Below are 21,849 nucleotides of genomic sequence, written 5' to 3'. Positions count from 1 at the left end.
TCCCACTACTGTGCATATACCCTGAGAAAGCCATAACTCAAAATGAGTCATGTACCACAATGTTCATTGCAGCTCTATTTACAATAGCCAGGACATGGAAGCAACCTAAGTGTCCATTGACAGATGAATGGATAAAGAAGATGTGGCACATATATACAGTGGAATATTACTCAGCCATAAAAAGAAACAAAATTGAGTTATTTGGAGTAAGGTGGATGGACCTAGAATCTGTCCTACAGAGTGAAGTAAGTCAGAAAGAGAAAAACAAATACCACATGCTAATACATATATATGGAATCTAAAAAAAAAAAAAAACGGTTCTGAAGAACTTAGGGGCAGGACAGGAATAAAGATGCAGACATAGAGAATGGACTTAAGGACATGGGGAGGGGGAAGGGTAAGCTGGGACAAAGTGAGAGAGTGGCATGGACATATATACACTACCAAATGTAAAATAGATAGCTAGTGGGTAGCAGCCGCATAGCACAGGGAGATCAGCTTGGTGCTTTGTGACCACCTAGAGGGGTGGGATAGGGAGGGTGGGAGGGAGGTACAAGAGGGAGGGGATATGGGGATATATGTATACGTATAGCTGATTCACTTTGTTATACAGCAGAAACTAACACAACAATGGAAAACAATTATACGCCAAAAAAGATGTTAAAAAATCCAGTAAAAGGAAAAAATTTAAAAACAAAACAAAAAATCATAAGCTCTTCCATTCGAAGGAACTTTAGCAAGTGGGTCTCAAATTTTATTATGCATTTGAATCACCTGGTGATCCTATTTAACTGCTAATTCAGATTCCGGTTGGTGTTTCTGGGATATGGAACCAAAGAGTCAGCACATCCAACTCACTCTTAGGTGATGCTGATAATGTCTCCACAGAGCACACTTTGCGTAGCAAGGCTTCAGAGAACAACAAACAAACCAACCAACTGGTAAAGCTCCCATTTTTCCTTCCACACATTTAATCTCATGTACGAACCATCAGAACTACATTTCTTTGTAGAGAAGAAAGGAAATCCAGAGTCTCTCTCCAGAAGACATGCAGACTAATTTCTTACTCTTCACTCTCAGCAGTAACATTGTTTAGAGAATGACATTCAAGACCTAATCATGTATTGCCCAAGCACTCTAACCTCCAAATACTTCATTGGAACCAATTCAAAATTCAACATCAATCTTTATTTCTATTTGTAATTTGTTACCCATTTATATTGTCTTTAAAATTTAAGCAAATTAGTTTCAATGTAAGTTCTAGAACAATAACTTGAATCAAGTAAGTCTTTTTTTTTGGTGCATTGAGTATACAGTGCTTCTCCCTTGATGTTTGAATTTTGCCCCACACTGGTTGATTGTGTTTAAACCTGAATACTCAGTGAACCAGTGTGCCTTCACCAGGATATAATGTCTGTCCACATATTCTCTGAGAAGGAATGGCTTTGATTTTACCCAGGCATAGAGTTGTTCACACTTGAGGGATCATCCAGCCCAGTCACACAGTTTCAGGGTCCTAAAGAAGATTAAAGCAGGCATAAAATAAATTCTGCTTTGGGACATATGAATTTGATTTAAAAAGTAAAAATTATTGCCTGGAGAATAATTTAATGGGCAGAACATTTTTTTCCAAATTCAATATTAAGTGGAAGAACAACATTGCCCTTTCTGCCTGCCTCCCTCGAGGTGTTTCTAACAGCAACCTCCTTTTTTTTTTTTTTTTTTTTAAATAAAATCCTGCTTTTACCTAGTGCTGCTCACTGCCCTGAGAAGCATTGCTCTGAGACTACTAAAAGGTCATGAGGGCCACTAGGAATTGTATAGACAGCTTTTACTGTCATCCTATCTGCAGACAAGTAGATATCCCTCTAAAATGAGTGCATAGGATGTCTCAAAAAGCAACTTCCTACTTTGGTAACTTTTCCAGTGTTTTTAATTCTCTTGCTTTTCTCAACATTTTTGAAAAATAGATTACAATGCCTTTTTGACAACTATTTTTTCAAGTGGCTAATCAGAAAACAAAACAAAGCAAAAATGAAACCTTTATAACATAGATCTCCAACTTGAGAATTTTCTTTTTCGTACTATTCCTGGCAGTCCATCTTTACTTTTATTAATGAACTCACCCACCATTTAAGTTTTCAAGGTGCCTGGAAATTCCTCTAGTCTCAAAAAGGCTAGATTCTATAGGCATATTCTGTAAATGAGTCTTGGTTTCCAGACTCTGGCCCTGGTAATATTGGTGCCTTTCTTGCTACATCTTCTGGTGAACCAGAACTTAAAAGACAGCTGTATCTCTATAAATCAATCTGTTCTGTATTTGAAACCAGAAAATCAAGTGTGTCTACTATATTTAAATCATAAATAATCATGGATTGTTCGACTTGGAAAGTACTCTATGGGTAGTTTAAGGCAATAGCCCTTATTTAAAAAGAAGAGGACTTGTGTAAGTATGGCAGGACAAGCTCTGAGATCCATGGCTGATCTTAAGTTCAAAGCAGGAGAAGGCAGTTTGGTATTAGGAATCAAATTGAATACTTTGAGTATAGTAGCTAACTCTTCAAAAGCTGTCTGCTCTATTTGGACCGATGCTACAGTATACTATCTAATTGCATTTTTTATTAGGAGATTTATGAAGGCCTTGAAGAGAGTTCATAGGTAAACAGTGAGATAATTTACAATTAGTACATATGAGGACTGATTAAAGGAATTAAGAATATTTAAACTTGAAAAGGGTACATTCAAAAGTATCTCAGTGACATGAAAAATTGCAATCAGGTGTTCTCCATTTCCTTTGAGGACAGAACAAAAGGAAGTAAATATATACTATAGTAAAAGGAACAGCAGTTAGACGTGAAGCAGATCCACACAGTGAGCCAGTTAACTCTGCAGTAGAAGGAATATTTGGCTTCCTGGTTATCCTCCTCAAATTCTCTGGTTATTTTCAGTATCTGTTTCCTGTGATTGGGATATGACATCTCAAGGCCTGAGTTGGAGGCACCTCTAAGATATCCTGTTCAGCCCAGTGATCCTGCACAGGCTGGCTAATATTGACTGTCAGAGGCAAAATAGCAGCCTACCATGGCAAACTTCTGACATTATCAGTGCAACCAAGTTCTGTTTTATTTAAATGCTTTTTAAAACCTGCAACTAGCCATTAAGGAATAAATACTCAAAGACTAAATTAGTCAGCTTCTATCATTTTCTAAGAAGCGAAACTAGAACCACCTCTCCTCTGTATTCAATTTTAGTTTATTAATCCTTTGATCTCTTTCTCCTGAAGTACTAGCTGCTTCTACTTCCTAGTGATCTAAGCTTTTCCTTTTAAGACTGAGTCTTTGATGTGATCAAATTGATTGGGAGAAAAATTTTTTTCAAGAAGTTATATAAGAAATGTATAGGTCAGCTTTTATCAAAATATGGAGCAAGTTCCTTAAGATCTCAAATAAATGAAATTTCATGTGAAAATTCTGAGAAATTCAGTCTTGAAGACTTTACCATAATAATGTGTTCAAATATGTAATGCTGAGCTGTGTCAGGCATTGTTCTAAGTGCTTTACATATAACTCATTTAATCCTCATAACAACGCTCTGAGATAGGTCGCTTTTATGAGGAAATGGAGGCAGAGAGAGTTTAATTTCTCTAAGTCATCCAGGTAGGAGGAACTGAAAGGTCGCTTCAGACTTAGGAAGGCTGGCTCCAGAGTCCATATCATAACCTCCCACACCCTACTGCGTTTTATGTCTTTAATGTTGCCCAGGTACCTCTCAAACTGACTGTAATGTGGACCAAGGTCTGGATAGTTGCAAGAGGCAAGGAGAGCCAGCAAGCAGTGGAGCACCTGCCTCCCTCTTCAGCTCAGTCTTCTCTGCTCACTTACACTTACCATCTCAGCTCTCCTGGATCCCATGCAGTTGCAGAGTGCACCATGCTTCTTTGTTTCTCTCTGACTTTACAGGTGTCATGCTATTGGTTTTCGGTGCCTCCCTCTCAGAACTTTAACCTGACCGATTTGTGTTTATTCCACAAATCTGTTCAAGCATCCACTGCTTTGTGAAGCCTTTCCCAGTTTACCCAAGTGGAACTCATGTTCCTACCTTTGGGCTCCCCCTATGTCATATACATACCTCTTTTGCTGTACTTCTATTCATTCATTTGACAAACTATTTATTTCACACTACTATGTGCCAAGCACTCTTCTAAACAATGGGGAAATCAGTCAGTCCAAGCTTCTGAATTAATGAAGCTATCTAAGTTTTAAAAAAAAGCAGGATTTTGAGCAGAGAAATGATTTGATCTAATGTCTCTTTTAAAAGGGTCACTTTGGTCAGAAAGAGAAAAACAAATATCGTATATTAATGCATATATGTGGAACCTAGAAAAATGATACAGATGAACTGGTTTGCAAGGCAGAAATAGAGACACAGATGTAGAGAACAAACGTATGGACACCAAGGGGGGAAAGTGGTGGGGGTGGGTGGTGGTGGTGGGATGAATTGGGAGATTGGGATTGACATATATACACTAATATGTATAAAATGGATAACTGATAAGAACCTTCTATATAAAAAATAAAATTTAAAAAAAAATTAAAAAAATAAAAGGGTCACTCTGGTTGCTGTTTTGACAATAGATTGTGGAGGGCCAAGAGGTAGTAGGGATACCAGAAGGCTATTGCATTAATCCAGGTCATGAGGGGATGGTGGCTTGGGCTAGGGTGGGAGAGATGATAAGAAATAGTTGATAAGAAATAGTTGAATTTTGGATATATTTTGAATGTAGATTCTACAAGATTTGCTGATGGATTGATTGTGGGTTGTGAGAGAAATAGAGGAAAATTCTAAAGTTTTTTGCATGAACAACTAGAAGAATGCAGTTGCATGTTAACTGAGGTGGCAAAGGTTGGAGGAAGAACAGGTTTGTGGGAAAAATAAAGAGTTCAGATTCAGACATATCCTATTCCTATATGGCCTTACAAACAGAGATCTTGAGGTAGCTGGATAAATGAGTCTGAATTCAGAGGAGATAGTGAGGCTAAAGATGCTGATTTTGGAGTCATCAGTGTATAGTATGTATTTAAAGAGGACTTGATGGGGTCACCTAGGGAGTGAGTGTCAATAAAGGAGGATCAAAGACTGAAGCTGTGGCACCCAACATTAGACAAGAAAGTATGGAGAATCCTGCAAAGGAAACTGTAGTGGGCAGCCTGATGGGGAATCATTTCATGCCTTTACTAGAGCATGTAATGTTCAAGGGCAGGACTGTGGTTTATTTATCTTTAGAGTTCCTACTACAGATGTTGGTAAGTGTTAGTATATTGAAAGAAAGGATAGCTCTTAGCAGGAACACCAAGCATGACTATAAGGACCCCAGAAAAGGGTAGTATTCAGAATGGAAGGTAGGTCCACTAAAGCTCCCTACCCAAATGGGTAGGATTTGGAAGCAGGACCTCATTTCCAAAGAGGGGACTAGTAACAGTAAAATAAGGTCCCTGTCCTAAAAACGCCTGGAGGATTGAGCAAGTTCTCAAGACAGCAACTTAGACAAAGGTAACAACAGTTCAGAACCAGAATTCAATAAGGAGATGAAAACTTGGTCTTAGGAGAAGGTCAGATGTCATCTATTATAAATGAGGCACAAGATGAGATGAGCTAGAATCAAACCTATCTTGATACTCAGCCTCTTAAATACTGGCTTGTAGAAATCCTTACTCTTCTTTGAGACTGAGGCCATGTGCTAAAACCTCTAAGAATCAATGCACTAAGAATCAGAATCTTACAGGGTGGGATTCAGGAAGTGAACTTTCAACAAACCCCCCTTTATTATTTTTAACCAGTGTTCCGCATTTTATTATTTAAGAATCTTAACTCACAGAGAGGTTAAGACACTTACCTAAGCCAGTTGGTGGCAGAAATGGAATTATGATACAGATGTTTTAACTCCTGCTCTGAAACTTTCGGTTTACAGCATTAATGAATTTCTACAGTGAATTTCCAGATTGTTTACTAGGAGGCTTAATTTACTATGTTTAAATGGGAATGAATTTCACAGGGCTTCTGGAATTTTTCCCTATAATTATAGAATTTTTGCAGCAACTACTATATTTCTGTTGCTACAGTGTCCTTTATTAATTAGGTCTCTTTGATTTGTTATAGCTCTCACTTTTAACTTGTTTGTTTTTGTTTTGTCATTTGGTAGATCTCAGACCAAATTAACTGAACTAATTCGTCTGTCTTTTCTTAAATGGAGACATCTCATCACTATGGCAGGCAGATCTGTGATTTCTAGTATAGTTCCTTGATGTGAGGCCAGGATTTCTTGGAAAAGAACTTCCAGTATAAGTGATTCAATTATGTGCCTCCTTTAGATAGATACCTTTCTTTTGGTCAGCTCTTAATAAAGGAACAAGCTCTCCCCATCCATTTTATAGCTTAGCATAATTGTGAATGACCTGAATTATATCCTAGAGCAATCAAATGACTATACTTATGGTACCTGAAGTCCTCGCTGTTTTACTCCATGATAGCTAATTACTAACAAAAAATGATTTGCGGGCTTCCCTGGTGGCGCAGTGGTTGAGAGTCCGCCTGCCGATGCAGGGGACACAGGTTCGTGCCCCGGTCCGGAAAGATCCCACATGCCACGGAGCGGCTGGGCCCGTGAGCCATGGCCACTGGGCCTGTGCGTCCAGAGCCTGTGCTCCGCAACGGGAGAGGCCACAACAGTGAGAGGCCCATGTACCGCAAAAAAAAATAAATAAAAGATTTGCTGCATAAATCATAGTACTTAATTGAAAATATACTGGAATCTCATTTACCTTTTGCTTTCTAAAAAAGTGGATAATCATTATAGCTCACGGGTCAGAGGTTGTAGATTTTACATATCCATTATGTATGAATGGATAGGTGGAAAAGGGAAAATTATACTCTAAATTATTAAGATTGCTGTGCAAAAATGCTTGACTAGGAACATCATAGAGCTATAGAAATAGGACCTTTGCCAACTTATAACTGTTTTTGTATTCAAGGAAAATCAATTGCTCATCAGAATATTTTGTTACATTTAAAAATGTGTCATTTCTGTATTGTAAACATTTTTAGTTTCAAAATTAAGTTTTCAGGTTGCAGTAAAAAATTATTAATTTCAAAACATGTATATTGTCTCTTCTAGTAAGGAATGTGGTTTCTGGTCAAGCAGGTAATATGTATTTATGTTAAAATTTGGGGCACATTTGTAATTGATGAGCAAATGTTGGTTTTCATTGGGTTTTTTTTTGGTTTTTTTTTTTTTGGCCATGCTGCTCGGCACACGGGATCTTAGTTCCCCAACCAGGGATCAAACCCGTGCCCCCTGCATTGGAAGTGCAGAGTCTTAACCACTTGACCGCCAGAGAAGTTCTGATTTTCATTGGAATTTTTAAAGAAAATAATATTGATAGGTTGTTTTCTCTGAAATTTTTTCTATTACCAGTTTCATAAAATTGACCTGCTAAATTGACTTTTTTTTTGCTTAGTTGTTCATTATATGCTGTTCTTTTCTCACCATTAATCTGCCAAATTTTATCACTTTCAAATTTTCCTGTTTGCATTTTTATTAAGCTTAACTCATTTCATCGTTATTTCCTGTAGATTTAAAAATAGCCAATTGTATAACTAACACAACATTGTAAAGCAATTATACTCCAATAAAGATATTAAAATTAATTAATTAAAATAAAATAGCCAATTGTATAGTTTCCTATTAAAACAGAATAATACCACCTGTATCTAAATATGTACACATATATACATGGACATAAATCACTGAAGACATTTGTGAAATTTGACACAAGTAACCTGTTTTCAACAACATTCAAAGGGACCACTTATTTTTTTTTCTACTGGTGGGGTATATACACTAGCCTGCAGTGGATCCCAGCATTTATGTTTTTATTAGTCATTTTCTCAGATATGCATCATATCTCTCTTTTTTTGCTGTACTCATTGAAATAAAAGGTCAGATATTTTCCATTATAAAATTCATCCATGCTAGAGGTTGTGAGTTTTCTATACATTATGTTTTCTATATATTATATTTTAGTTTTGATTTATGTTAGAGTTATGTTCATATTTTATAGAGAATATAGTATGCTTTTTTAGAATTTGTCATATATTCATTTTTAAATGCATAAAATATAATTTACCTTGATATTTTAAGTACTTGATGAGATTTTTTGCATAATTCAAATAAAATCTGATATATTGATTTACTCGCTGTAGGAAGCATCAACTATCTTTTTTTTTTTTTTGCGGTACGCGGGCCTCTCACTGTTGTGGCCTCTCCCGTTGCGGAGCACAGGCTCCGGACGCGTAGGCTCAGTGGCCATGGCTCACGGGCCCAGCCGCTCTGCGGCATGTGGGATCTTCCCGGACCGGGGCACAAACCCATGTCCCCTGCATCGGCAGGCGGACTCTCAGACACTGCGCCACCAGGGAAGCCCCAACTATCTTTTCTTAGTGGATTATTACCTACATGAATATACTTAAAGGACCATTCATTAGAGAATTGAATATGTTACAGTTTTTTTATAACACATGATTGGTATTAATAGATTATGGAGAGATTATTTAACATCTTCATTTATTTGACCACAATTTCTAAAAATCTATACTGAGCACCATATCAGTCTTTTTTTTAAAGATATATATATATATTTTTTAAGATATATTTTTGATATATATTTTTAAGATATATTCTATTTTTTAAAAAAATTAATTAATTTTTATTTTGGACTGCGTTTAGTATTCTTTGCTGCGTGCGAGCTTTTCTCTAGTTGCGGCGAGCGAGGGCTACTCTTGGTTGCGGTGCACGGACTTCTCATTGTGGTGGCTTCTCTTGTTGCGGAGCATGGGCTCTAGGTGCGCAGGCTTAGTAGTTGTGGCTTGCAGGCTCTAGAGAGCAGGCTCAGTAGTTGTGACTCACGGGCTTAGTTGCTCCACGGCATGTGGGATCTTCCTGGACCAGGGCTCGAACCCCTGTCCCCTGCATTGGCAGGTGGATTCTTAACCACTGTGCCCCCAGGGAAGTCCAGTTGCTTCTGTTTCTATCATCATCATCATCTTCTTCAGCTAGATTCCCTACCTTTTAATTAAATAATGCTGTAATGCAACTCACAGTATTTTTAGTGACATTTAATTTCTATGTTTGACTTTAAGAACGTTCCACATGTGACCTTTAGAAACATTTAAAATATTATGAAATAGCCAAAAGCAGACTTTGAGTTTTAAGATGTGCTTGTTAGAGGCATTGTGTGGTGATTCCCACACCTGGCTGCATATTATAATCACCTGGCCCCACCCAGATCAATAAAATTAGACCTTGGGGTGTTAGGAAAGCTCCCTAGGTGATTCTAATGAGCAGTTGGCTTGCATTAGGTAATGCTCCGCTCTCAGTCTGAATTCAAATTAGAGGCTCTTGGAAAATTCTTAAAAATACAAGTGGCCAAGCTGTACCCTCGAGATTTTTTATTTCTTTGATCTGAGGTGGAACTCCTGCATTTGTGTGTTATAAAAGCATCCCAGGTGATTCTAATAAAAAGCCTGGACTGAGAACCACTCATCTAATGACAAAGAACTGGATTAGAGTCAGGAAGCTTGCCATTCCAGTTCTAGTTCTGTGAATTAAAATAAATCACCTAGCATATTTGAGCTTCCTTTGTAAAATGGAGGTATTACTATCAGCTTGTCTATGAACAGATATTGTTACAGTTGAATGAGACAGTGTACTCAGAAGTTCTTTTCAGTAAAGCCTATATGAGATGGTAGCAATTAAGGTTTACCATGGAATGGCGTCTGTAAAGTGGTGTGTTCAGTTTGGTACTAAGTCCTGTGTGGTTGTTGGCAGAAAGAAGCTACATCTATCTCAGAGGCAGAAAGAAATTTGGGCTCCTTGGTTATCCCCAGGGTATATCATTCTGATTTTTAAAGTTTGCACTGCATTTTTATTCAGACCAGGCTGCTAGTGGCTCTGGGTGGTAGGGGCCAGGCAGTGGAGAGAAAGATGGAGCTGCCCCATCTGGAGATTTTTAAAATTTTGTAAATTCCTGTAATTAGTAATATTCTTCTTATACCTTGACAGAGACATGGTGGGCAACAGTGGAGTTGTTTACCTGGTTTAAGTTTTCAGACTCGTTTTCAGTGCTTTCCTCCTGTATCTCTTCTACGTCTACTGTCCCTAGTGTTTAAGCTTCACCAACATTTACCCATATACTGAGTGAGGACAGAGAAGGAGAAGGGGTCTACAAAGATGAATACACTCACTAATGGTTTCCCACCATGACACAAACCTCAAGACTTCAGCCATGGAGGGGTAAGAATTAACTATGCAGGACCTTCCGTGGTGTGTTAGTCTAGGTGCAGCCATTCACTGGATTCATCAGCCAAGCAAAATTACATACAATTTCTTTTTTTTAACGTTAACAGCTGTTACTTTTTTAAAATTTTATTTATTTATGTTTATTTTTGGCCGTGTTACGTCTTTGTTGCTGCGCACGGGCTTTTTCTAGTTGCGGCGAGCACGGGCTACTCTTCATTGCGGTGCGTGGGCTTCTTGTTGCAGTGGCTTCTCTTGTTGCGGAGCACAGGCTCTAGGCATGTGGGCTTCAGTAGTTGTGGCATGTGGGCTCAGTAGTTGTGGCTCACGGGCTCTAGAGCGCAGGCTCAGTAGTTGTGGTGCACGGGCTTAGTTGCTCTGCGGCATGTGGGATCTTCCCGGACCAGGGCTCGAACCCGTGTCCCCTGCATTGGCAGGTGGCTTCTTAACCACTGTGCCACCAGGGAAGCCCCTACATACAATTCCTTGAGGTTTTTAAATCCTCTCAACTGTATATTTGACTGAAAATTCTTGAGTTTTGTTTTTTGGTATGATTCTGCTTTGAGAGTACTTAAAATATCAGTTCCTTTTTATCTCTGAAGACCGTGATTAATGTGTAATTGGTTTGTTTTTCCTGATGCACTATAACCTAGTTTTCAGATTTGGAAAGAAGTAATGAACCTTCTGGGACAGAAAAAGATGAAAGATAACATGTATGTATTTTAGTGTTACTCTCCAGGAGCTCAATTTTTATATTTAAAAAGGAACTGAGCATAACATGTTTATCTTTCCAAATAACCTGAAAAGGAGGCTCAACAACCAAAAAAAAAAGTATGTAGTTAATATCAAGAAATTGTGGAAACAAATTAGTTTGAAGAACATTTCATGAATTTTAATTCTCATTCAAGGTTTTTTTCCTTGATCCTAACAACGCTATTCATTTCATCAATTCATTCAATTAATTCTGAACACCTACTCTGTTCCAGGTAGTGTCCCAAGAGATGGAAATATACCAGTAAAGACACAGGCAGGGTTCTGCCCTCATGTAACTTACAGGGAGATAGAGACCGGTAAATGAGTAGTTACGCAGCAGTAGAATGAGTGCTGTGATATGGAGAACATAAGTGCTTTTAAAGATCACTACTGAGGAGTACCTAACCCAGCAATGAAAAGCCAAAAAGCCTCCCAGAGGAATTAGTGTCTAATCCCAGACCTAGACAAGGGGAACAGTAACTAAGAGAAGAGGGAAGAATGTTCCAGGTAGAGAAAAACACCATACAGTAAGGTCCAGAGGTTCAGGGCATGGTCTAATATGGGGGAATTCCTTGAGAAGAACCTATTTTTCATTTCCCCATAGCTACGAGATGACTAAGGAGGGTGGGATTTGGGGGGAGTGGGTACCACCAGTGAAATCCCTACAAGCAGCAGGGGGGAAAGTGCCATTCCCTCTTGACATCGTGCATGATGGTACATGACACGGTAGCAGCCTACTGAGAGAGTTATCAAGGAAGACCTTGTAGTTTACCGGTAGGTCTAAATCTTCTGGTTGGGATTCCCTGTATTAGCACCGTAAAGGAAAAAAACCTGCTTTTCCCTCCTGCTGTAGGGGAAAATCTCAGTTCAGTGTTATCTCCTGTGTTTCTTCTCTGTGTGTCTCCTTTGCTCTCATACTCCTAGCACACTCACACAGAACACTTCACTTCTAACGCTTTTAGTCTCCAAATGTGTGGATGTTTTTCCCCACACCAAGCAGTTCTCTGCAACACCAGCTGGGTGCCCTACAATTTAACTCAATTCCAACACTGTCTACCTGGATATAGTGTCAGATCCCACAGGTTAAAGGCTCAGTCCCACAGCACCGTGCTCCCACCCTACTTCAGATGCCAGTTGCAAGTGATAGGTCCCCAGGTTACCCACAATTCTGTCCATTTTGGCTACAAATCAGAGGTTCTCATGACCCCCTCCCCAAGTTCAGTTAATTAGCTAGAGGGGCTCATAGAGCTCAGGGAAACATTTACTTACCTTTCCCAGTTTATTAAAGGATATGATAAAGGATACAGATGAATAGCCAGATGAAGAGATACATAAGACAAGGTCTGGGAGTGTCCCAAGCACAGGAGCTTTTGTCCCCGCGGAGTTTGGGGTACATTACTCTCCCCGTGTGGATGTGTTCGCCAACCTAGGAGCTCTCCAAATCCCATACTATTGGGATTTTTATGGAGGCTTCATAACACAGGCTTGGTTGATCATTAACTTCATTTTCAACCCTTCTCCCTTCTCAAGAGAGTGTGGGCCAGGTCCGGAAATTCCAAGCTTCTAATCATGGCTTGATCTTTCAGAGACCAGCCCTCATCCCGGAGCCATCCAGGAATCCACCCACAGTTCTTGCTTCACTAGAACAAAAGACACTCCTGTCACCCAGGAAATTACAAAGCTTCCGAGAGCTCTGTGTCAGGAACTAGTGTCAAAGACGAAATATTCGAACAGAGATGCTCCGAGTGTTCTTATCACTTTGGAAATTACAAGGGTTTCTGGAGCTCTGTGCCAACAACCCGGGCAGAGGCCAATGTGTATTTTCTATTGTCTCACAAGCATATATTTGATGCCGCTCAAGTTGATATATTAATATATACCTTGTAATGATAAAGTGATACACTCCCATGTATCTCTTAGCTAATGGTCTTCTGGAGCCATGTTTAGTCTGAAGATGCAGTATTAAAATATCTACATTGTTAATTCAGCTAACCTTTAAAATAATCTTATTCTGACTTTAAATTAATAGCTTCAAATTTGAGGAAAATGTATAGTGTACCATGGTCATTTCAAACACTATCTCTGGAGACAGACTGCCTGTCTTGAATCCCAGCTTCAAACATTTGTGTGTGATCTTGGGTGAATTAATGAACCTTCAGCAACTTGTTTCAGCTTCCACATCTCTCATACATCTACATCTCTCTCATCTCTCATTTTTTTTATTTTAAAAGAAAGGCGGGGGTGTAGGTACAAGAACTCTAACAGAGTTCCTATACCTTCTGGCTTCTGGGTGAGTTGGGTCAAGGGAAACTCTAGCAGGAGATTGGAGGAAGGAGAGAATCAAGATCAGCTGGTAGTTAGGAATTGGTGAGAGTACTTTGTCCTTATGAAGGGAATCAAAAACATCCCTGCAGGGGCTTCCCTGGTGGCGCAGTGGTTGAGAGTCCGCCTGCCGATGCAGGGTACACGGGTTTGTGCCCCGGTCTGGGAAGACCCCTCATGCCGTGGAGCGGCTGGGCCCGTGAGCCATGGCCGCTGAGCCTGCGCGTCTGGAGCCTGTGCTCCGCAATGGGAGAGGCCACAACAGTGAGAGGCCCACGTTCTGAAAAAAAAACAAACCCAAAAAACAAAAAAAAACACCCCTGCAGCCTGGGATCACTGACTGATAACTGTAGCTAGAAGACAGCATAATCCAAGGCACATGATGACTTGAGGGGATTTGAGGAGAACCAGAAAGGTGATTGCCAGTGTTCATTGCCAGTAGGACATCTTTATAGGAACTACAAAGTGCTTTCCAGGTTACACCTCTCCTTTTTACCCAGGGGTGATATGTTGTCTGTTTACATTTTTATCTCCTATCCTAGTCTGGAAGTCCCTTGGTAGAGGGATGATTTACCCATCCTTGTAAACATACAAGTGCTTGTATATGCTAAGCAGTTCTCAGAATGCCTGGTACACAGATTTCACGAACACTTGTCAAAAGCTATAATTTAATTTTTTTCTCCTATTTTATATGCCTTGCTTCTGAAAGGTTTATTTAATTCAGATGACACTAACCTCTAAGAATTCTTCCCAGAGTCACTCATAATTAAGGACTCAGACTTTATAGATATACCTGTTTTCAGTACTTCACTCAAAAAACAAATCCAAGTCAAGCAAAGATAATCACCCACAACCAGACAGATGCATTCATGTTACATTCACTTTTCATCCCTCTCCATTCTTGAACTCTTCTTCACCACTCTACTTATGAAAAATTAACAAATGATTCTATAACAAAAATGGACAATATATAATACAACTGGGGGAAAGGAAGGGTGGGAATCATCCAAGTTTTGTTAGATTTTATAATATATTAGTGAATTAGTAGTAGACATAAGGGAGGACTTATCCCTGAGGGTTTTGAAACATTAGGACTTACAGTGAATTTGTATTCAAGGCTGCTGTGAAAGTCCCTGAAATCTTTTTTTTAAAAGCTCCTTCTTGGTTTTCAGTGCTACAATCCTGACCTCTAGTGGAAATCCAGAAACAAACCAAAAGCCAAAACATCACATCATTTTACTTATTACTCCATCAAAGTCCATCATTTAGTCATCCTAAAAAACTGAACTTGTAAAGTGCTTACAATACGAGAAACACAGAATAAAGTAAAATACATTTTGGCTGACATTTACAGCATTCTTGTTATAGGAACTATATTTAAGAGCAGCCAGTATTTACTTCTTTATATTTGCATGGTAATTATCTGTCACTCTCTTTTTTCTGTGGAAAAAAAAATGCATTACTTTATAGATCACAGAAGTAAGAAATTTAGCAAAGAGAAGCTGAAGGGTTTCTTCTCAGGTTACCTGATGTGCATAACAAACTACATCAAACCTGAGTGGCTTTAAAACAATGATCTTAGAGCAAGACATAGTGATATTATGTAGCCTCCTGATGTGATGCGCTGACACAATATTGCTTCTGTGGTATATGTGCCAAGAATACATAATCTAAGTTTAATCATAAGGAAACATCAGAAAAATCAAATTGAGGGACATTCTACAAAATAACTGGCCAGTACTCTTTAAAAAAGTGTCAAGTTTGTGGAAGACAAAGACTGAATACCGTCCCAGATGAAAGACTAAGGAGACATGACAACTATTGGATCCTGGACCAGAAAAAAGACATTCGTGGGACATTTGACAAAATTTGAATATTATTTTCTTGGTTTTGATAGTTATACTGTGGTTATGTAAGATGTTAACATCTGATAAAGCCAGGTGAAGGGTATGCAGAAACTCTTGGTCCTATTTTTGCAAATTTTTTCTAAACCTGAAATTATTTCAAAATGAAAGGGGTTTAAAAATTTTAAATAGCCATTTATTTTGTTGACAATTTCATAAGTCAGGAATTTGAGAAGAATTTAGCTAATGTGCTTCATCTCTGATCTACATGGCATCTGCTGGGGCACCTGAGGCTGGAGGATTCACTTTCAAGATGACATCTTCACTCACATATCTGGCATCTGGGTGATCCTTGCCTCTCCTTCTGTGCATGGCATCTTGTCCTGCAGGTCCCTTCTTCTTTTTTTGGCCTCTTAGAGCATGGGAGTCTAAGTGTAATTGTACTTCTTACATAGTGGCTGGCTTCCAAGAGCAAGCGCTCCATGAGATAGGACGTGGAAGCTGTCAGTCTCTTATGAGACCTGGGCCCAGAGTACTGGCATAGCTTCACTTCTACCATATTCTGTTGGTCAAAGCAGTAGCACAGTCTTCCCAGATTCAAGAGGAGAGGATCAAGACCCCACCTCTCAATGGGAGAAGTGTCCAAGAATTATGACTGTCTTTAATTCATAACAGATATCTCACCAAAATCTGCCTGACTTTGCAGTAGAGGTGGAATCAGTGAAAGAAGGCATGGTTTTGTTTTTTTGGGGGGTCAGACATACATAAATTCTAGTCTTGTCTTTACCATTTACTAACAGTGTGATGTCTCCTAACCTCAGTTTCCTCATTTCTAAAATGGTGGCAGTAACACATATGCCATAGAGTTACTGAGAGAATTAGTGAAAAAATATACATAGAAAATGTAAGATGTGGCAGACAATAAATATGTGAACCTAATAATAATCACTAGCATTTACTGAATACTTAGCAAGTGCTCAATTCATTTGATATGCTTTTTATATGCTGTCTCATTTATTCATTGCCCCTTCCTCGGGTGACGTGTCCCATTGTTGGATGGGCCAGAAAGGGCAGCACCTATTTCCTCTAGCTTTAGTTGTAGTTGCCTGCGAGCCTGCTCCATGTACCTGGTTTGATAATTATTCACTGCCTTGTTGTTTGGATTTCCATTTCCACATGGTACTTATTTCCCTCTTATTTTGATCCCTAAGGACCCAGGTGCTGAAGCACTTCTGGCACTTTTTGACACTACCTTTTCAGCATTTGTTCTCAGTGCTGTCAGTGCAGTTTTTGACAGCTTCTCACGCAATCTGTCAGCCCCCTGGGAGCCCACGGTTGCCTGCTCATCAGAGCCAAAATGTTCAGTGTCTTTGTTTCAGTGAGTGCTCTGCTGTCAGCCTTCCTTTATGCAAGATTGTGGGTGCTCAGTTGTTGGCCTACCCAGGAACACGATGATCTGCACTTTGGAGCAATTATTTAATTTGGGGCAATTACTTGTAGGTGTTCTTCAAAGTGAAGGTTTTGCCAGGCTGTGACTGAATTTTGAAACAGCAGCTTCGCAATCAGTTAAGGAACTACTCCTTCACACACACAAGGCTGATCTCAGTCTGTTGTCACTGGAGGAAGGTGGTGACCCTTTCTTTTCACGGCAAGCTGAGTTTCTATTGCTTCACATCCTGCAAGCAGTCAGCTAATTTTTGTCTGTTTTCAATATGGAGACAAATAATAAAATTTGGTTTTGGTAGAAGTCACCTATTTGTTATCTTTCTCCTCCCTGCTCTCAAAATGTACTTGCCTTTAAATGGGAAGAATCACTTTAATCCTTTAGGAATTAGAGACCGCATTAAATAATACCCAACTAAGTGATTCATTCATTCATTCATTCATTTATTCCTTGAGCCATCTTCTCTAACTTAGCAGTTAAGAATATGAGTTCTAGAGTTATACTGTGTAAGTTTAAATCCACTTAATAGCTGTGTGACCTTGGGAAATTTAATTTGACTTCTCTAAACCTTAATTTTCTTGTGGGTAAAATGGAATTTCAGGTTGTCGTGGTATTAAGTAAGGACATGTTTTTGGTGTAATTAATTTAGATCTTGGCACATAGAAAATATTCAGTGGATGTTGACTCATTTATTATCTTGCACTTGGAGTTAGACTTTGCACTATAAATAAGTAGCCATAACAATGTATTTACTTGTTGTTTTTACTCTTAATAATTCTGCAAATGCTTTAACCCTTTCAATCCTATTAGGAACACTTATTTACCCCTCAGTAACAATCAAATTGCTACAAATTACATATTCCTGAAGAGGGAAGCACCTTGAAAATATATAACAATATATCTCAGCTCAATTAGGCAAAAGTTGGACCATGTAAAAGTAGGTGGACAACAAAATAATGGGGGATTTAGTTCATATGGTGGCTTGGGAGAGTGAAAGGTGGTTCGCTTTTAATTTACTTCATTGTTGACTAGCAGGCTGAGGACCAAAGCTTGCATTGACATTGTCATCTTAAAAACAACCTATTGGAACTTCCCTGGTGGTACAGTGGTTAAGAATCCGCCTGCCAGTACAGGGGACAGGGGTTCAAGCCCTGGTCTGGGAAGATCCCACATGCTGTGGAGCAGCTAAGCCCGTGCGCCACAGCTACTGAACCTGCACTCTAGAGCCTGCGAGCCACAACCAGTGAGCCTGCGGGCTGCAGCTACTGAAGCCCATGCGCCTAGAGCCCCTGCTCGGCAACAAGGGAAGCCACCGCAATGAGAAGCCTGTGCACCGCAACAAAGAGTAGCCCCAGCTTGCTGCAACTAGAGAAAGCCCACGCGTAGCAACGAAGACCCAATGCAGCCATAAATAAATATATAAATAAATAAGTAAATTTATTTAAAAAAAAAAAAAAGCAACCTATTTGTAGTGCCCAAATGTTGGCCTGAGGAAGGTTACTGTAATTTAGTGATACCTCTCATTGTATCCCTAAATGGGAATAAGTCTTATTTAAAAGAGAAAAATAGATATTTTTAAATATCTGACTAAAGTTGCCTTTTTTATTCTCTTCTTAGGAAATCAGGATACATTTTGTAGTGAAGTAAAGCACTGGGTAGAATAGCAAGTTTTTCCTGATTTCCAACAACTTAGAGGTCTAAAAATACCTTCGTTTGCACAGTCTGGCCACACTATTCTACTTCAGTTGAAGGCTTATGAAGTCTTTACTTTTCTTCATTTTTGTGGATAATATCTAGGGTTTCATGTAAGCAGGTGCAATAATACTTTATTATTATGAACTTATTTAAAGAGTTTACATATATAAAATTTTCTGATAACTGAAAGTTACCTCGTTAGCTTCCCAAACTTAAAGAAAATCTACTTTTTATTTAAAACACAGACTATGCTCCCTTAAGCACGATGTTTCAAATATAATGTAAGCGTTCGTTAACATTGCTGAGATTATCACAGTGAACTAATGTTAACTATTGAAGGGCTATTGGCTCCACTAAATGAGCCCGGACAGCTACACATTTTTTTTAAAGTTTATCTTCTGTTTCTATCAGATCTAATATTTTGATTCTGGCAACTGTCTCAACAGGCTCTGCCCCTAACCCTATCTACCACATACTCTGTCTTTTACTTTGCTACTTCTGATATCTGTAAACTATAAAATCGTATTACCAAACTAATTCTAAGTGTAAATGAAATTAAAATTGAATAAATTTTTTTCCTGGTATTAGTGAGAGCTATTTTGCTATCTAAAGATTTTTTTTTTCTCCAAGTTCTTGTTTGTGTTTTCCATAGCTCAGTTGTCCAATAGTTTGACTTTGAGATCATTGAAAAACAAGGTTTCTTACTGTCATTTGATGGTGATTCTACAAATTGGTCTAGTTAGGTCCATATGGAAAAGAATAAATCCCAGAAAATTTGGGGATAGCTAGTATAGTTCATTCATTTGGTCATCATATAAGCCCTTATTAAGTACATTACGCCAGCACTGTGTGGTGAAAATGCCCTTAAACTACACATTAGGAGGCTTGGCAAGTGATCCTAGCCTGCTACTACTAAATGCATATATAACCTCAGGCTAGTCAAGTTCATATGCTGAAAAATGGGAATCATAATACAGGTTGTTATGTGGATCACTGAGATTTCACTCTTCCTGTGAAAGCAAGCAGGCAGGGGAAATGTTTGGCAGGGAGGTTGAGAACATAGCAGAGTTGGTTGTACTCTGGAGTGGAATACCCTGCAGGGGTTTGGGAAGGAGAGGGAAGAGTAGGAGACTGGTTTAGGAGAAAGGACCAGAGCATTTTTTTTTTTTGCAGTACGTGGGCCTCTCACTGCTGTGGCCTCTCCCGTTGTGGAGCACAGGCTCTGGACTCGCAGTCTCAGCGGCCATGGCTCACGGGCCCAGCCGCTCCGCGGCATGTGGGATCTTTCCGGACCGGGGCACGAACCTGTGTCACCTGCATCGGCAGGCGGACTCTCAACCATTGCGCCACCAGGAAAGCCCCAGGACCAGAGCATTTTGAGAATTAGAGAACAAGAGACAGGAAATGTTTACATTGCCAGCAGTGACTAGAAAAACAAGAGCCAGAGACACTGTGGATTTAGTCCTGATGGCGGCTTGATCAGCACTCAGGTTGTGAGGATTCACTATGCCTAGCCGCTGTGACGTGGGGCTGGAGGATATGTGTAGCAGGGCCTACAGGTGGGCAGCAGCTAGCGGGTGAGACCCAAATTTAGATGAGGAAAGCAAATTCTGCTTAATTGTAACCCTTGTTCTTTTGATTGTGATCGTGGTCTCCTTTTTTTCTCTAATTGTGATCAAAACCAGTGTAGAATCCTTGCTTGGAGTGGTGATGCACTCTGTCAATTTGATTTTGTCTCCTGGCCTGATTATACTTCCTACTGCTTTCTGATTCTTAAAGGATTAACTGAGTACACCCAAAACCTTCAACCAAAGATTTTGTGTTTATCATTCATCCCTTCTTACTATTATGTCATATGTTTGGTAGTTGAATATGAAAGATTAGCATATTATAACAGGAATGCACTCTAATTATGAAACTGAGCAGGACCCTCTGGGGCTCCCGGGCACGGAAACCTTTCTGCGTCCCATGTTCCTTATTTGCAGGGAACAGACTCCAGCCTCTGTGACCTTCCTGAGTCCCCAAAGGCAGATTCCAACAGTTGCTAATCAGAGAAGGGAGAGGATTCAGAGACAAGGGAGGAGCACCAGAGAAGGCCACCTGAGGCCAGATTAAAGAAACCAGAGAAGCCCATCAAGAGATTACCTGAGGGCTTCCCTGGTGGCGCAGTGGTTGAGAGTCCGCCTGTTGATGCAGGGGACACGGGTTCGTGCCCCGGTCCGGGAAGATCCCACATGCCGCGGAGCGGCTGGGCCCGTGAGCCATGGCCGCTGAGCCTGCGCGTCCGGAGCCTGTGCTCCGCAGCGGGAGAGGTCACAACAGTGAGAGGCCTGTGTACCGCAAAAAAAAAAAAAAAAAAAAGAGATTACCTGAGACCAGATTAAAGGAGTGTAGGCCTTTCACACACCCTAATCTTATCAGCAACCCCACCCTTGAACTGTTGCTGTAAAAGTCACCAAATCCTCCCAGTGGGGACACACAGTTTTTCAGGGCAGGAGCCCGCTGTGTCCCCCTTTGCCTGGCAAAGCAAAAAAACTATTGTTTTCTACTCCACCGAAAACTCTGTCTCTGAGATTCAATTCGGCACTGGTGCACAGAAGCCGAGTTTTCGGCATCAATTACCTAGTCCTAATTCTTGCTTCTGATTTTGGAGACAGTAAAAGGATGGTTTATTAAAGGTTCTTTGCATAACACATCTGGTACAGCTCTATATCCAGAAGGTAGATAGATTATATTTGTGACCAAGCTGAAGAGGGCACATCAAATAGACCCTGGACTTATGGGAGATGTCAGCTCAAATTTGAAAGGTCTTTCTTCTCATGTATGATGACTTGCATGACAAGGAAACTGCGTATTCTGTGGAAACTTTGTTTCTGACTCTGTCATCTTGAGCATTTAAGATTCCTGTCTCTTGACTTTAATATCTCAACATTTCTTCAGAGTCATTGGGCTGAACTCAGAGTCAAAATTCAGCCCCAGTACGGCTTCTTAACAAACTATTTAATTTCTTTATTCATGAAGAAATATTGCTCTGGTTTTCAGGAAAAAAGGAACAAGGGAGTCTAGCAAATAGCCCCTAATTACCACCTCTAGCTGTACACATACTACTTGAAAGCAAGCACTAAAACAAACAACACAATAAGAACAGTAGGGGAAATCCAGTGTGATGCTTACAATCTGTCCCAGTTATCAGCAACACTATTTTTCTTTGTTTTGTTTTGTTCGCCACTGGCAGTTTAACCACATCACACAGATAAGACTTAACAAATTTCAATTAATAATTTTAGACTTTGGTGTCACTGCCATTTTGATCAAGGAACTTGACTTTTGCAAGCCCTGAGCCAATTTGTCGTAAAAACAATAATTTTATGTGAGCATTAATTAGATAGCACCTAAAATTTATAATAAGCCTCTCATAGAAGAAAAAATACCTTTAGAAA

The 21,849-nt window shown here is 39.6% G+C and overlaps 1 protein-coding gene across 3 annotated transcripts in view; it reads left to right on the top strand.

Annotated features, from left to right (window-relative positions):
- RABGAP1L (RAB GTPase activating protein 1 like) overlaps positions 1-21,849 on the top strand; it is a 686,895-nt gene that overhangs the window by 470,029 nt on the left and 195,017 nt on the right. The window lies entirely within an intron of this gene.

The sequence above is a fragment of the Globicephala melas genome, chromosome 1, assembly GCF_963455315.2.
Source record: "Globicephala melas chromosome 1, mGloMel1.2, whole genome shotgun sequence".
In the NCBI taxonomy this organism is placed as follows: Eukaryota; Metazoa; Chordata; class Mammalia; order Artiodactyla; family Delphinidae; genus Globicephala; species Globicephala melas.
The sequence above is the reverse complement of the archived record's forward strand: the minus strand, read 5'-3'. Positions and strand labels throughout refer to the sequence as shown.